At 53.6% G+C, this 1,687-nt stretch overlaps 1 long non-coding RNA gene across 1 annotated transcript; it reads right to left on the reverse strand.

Moving 5' to 3' along the window:
- Positions 1–41: 41 nt before the first annotated feature.
- LOC109365194 lies at positions 42–897 on the reverse strand. The gene is made up of 3 exons (XR_002110836.1): positions 861–897; positions 524–610; positions 42–227 (listed from the first exon to the last, which is right to left on the reverse strand). It is a non-coding gene; the product is annotated as an uncharacterized LOC109365194 (long non-coding RNA).
- Positions 898–1,687: the final 790 nt, after the last annotated feature.

The raw sequence follows: 1,687 nt of genomic DNA on the forward strand, positions 1-1,687 counted from the left end.
CCCCATTGCGCTCCACCTTCGCTTTGTTGTTGCAGGCCACAGCTCTGCTTTTTGCTCCTCCTCTTCCACTCCCTTGCGCTTTCTTGCGGCCACGGTCTTGGGGAAGGGGCGGCTGTCAACTGCAGGGGAAGCTCTTCCCCCCGTGCTGGGAGCTGCTGTTCCAGGAAGCCCTCCAGCCTGGAGAGGAGCTTTCACCAAGATTTTGCCATTCGGCTCAGCACCTCTCCCTGTTAGAATCAAGAAAGGGGAAGCAGCAACAGTCAGTGAGTCCAGCACTACCTTCAGTCTGCAAAACGGGCCACAATACTGGGAAATCTCATCTCGAGTGTTCACAGCAATGGACCTTAGGATCTTGGCTGAACTGTGGAGTCCCACTTCCAACTGGGACAGCAAAGGTAACTGCAATCCCCAGGGATTAAGACCTAGAGCAACACACAACGACAACAGTCCCAGGAAAGGACAGACAGAAAGCCTAACTAGGAAGACAGGGCACCAAACCCAGATGCCTGCTGTGTGTCTGTACCTCTCTTGGGTGCTGTGCCACACTCCGTGCTCCTCCTCTGGCTTCCTGCAAGGCTGCACTTCGCTGCAAGCCTGCCTGCATCAGCTTCTGACAGAGAAGAAATAAGAAAGACATGAAGAGCATCTCTTTGGAGGAACATTTTAGCACAGCCAACCACAAACTTCTGGTCTTCAAGTGTAGTTTCATCAATTGGCCCTTCTGCTGCTACAGCGGTGTGCCATTTCTGCAGTCAGCACAGATCTGCAGTGCCCTTTCCTCCCTCCTCCATTACACACAGCCCTGCATGCAGCCCTGTTTAGAGGCAGCACCCACACCACAGCTCACAAGAGCTTCTTACCCGGGGAGGCTTTCCGTTTCCCCCCATGCCCAGCACCATTCCAAGGACGCGCAGGCTCCGTCCCTGCAACAACAGATCGAGTGTTGATTTCACAGACACCAGGAGCAGCACTGTCCCGTTAGCCCATGTCCACCCCCAAAAACCAAAAGACACTGTTCTACAGCCAGAGCAGAAACTCATGTTTAAGCTGCAGTGCGCTTGCACAAAGCATCACTGCTTTTATTCCTGCTCAGATGGCAGCAGAGGAACCCTGGTCTGCCTGACAGCTCTGCGTTCTGCAGAGCAAAGCTGCACCACCAAAGAAAAGGTGCAAAAGTTGAGGAAGGTATTTTTTGGCCCTAAAAGGAATTCACTCAACTTAAGCACCATTGTTGATACACAGACATCTGTCTCACTACTGCCATCCACTGCCACTGTTGGCATCTCCAACGCTTCCACGATGGTTACTTGACATCCCCTGCAGCACTGCACCCGCTCAGAAGTAATACTGAAAGTGCATTCCTCCATCCTTCCTGACAGAGGACTGAAGAAACTCACTTTTGCGTGGCAGGAAGGACGGTGCGTCCCCATCGCGTCCCTCTGTGCGCTGCAGGGCGCAGTTGGATCTCTGGCAGTCAGCTGGATGCTGCTCCCAATCGCGGGGAACCGCGCCGCGCTGCTTCTGAGGAGAGAAAGGAAGAAACGTCGGTGGGGACGGGCAGCCAAGGTTTGCACAGAGCTTCCAGGTCGTGCCAGAGATAGGATTATCAGAGCGCTGAGAGATTAATTACCACTAAGGGAAAATACAGCCTAAGCCATGTCCACGATGCCATTAGCCCGGGCTGTCA

The sequence above is a fragment of the Meleagris gallopavo genome, unplaced genomic scaffold, assembly GCF_000146605.3.
Source record: "Meleagris gallopavo isolate NT-WF06-2002-E0010 breed Aviagen turkey brand Nicholas breeding stock unplaced genomic scaffold, Turkey_5.1 ChrUn_random_7180001958028, whole genome shotgun sequence".
Taxonomy (NCBI): domain Eukaryota; kingdom Metazoa; phylum Chordata; class Aves; order Galliformes; family Phasianidae; genus Meleagris; species Meleagris gallopavo.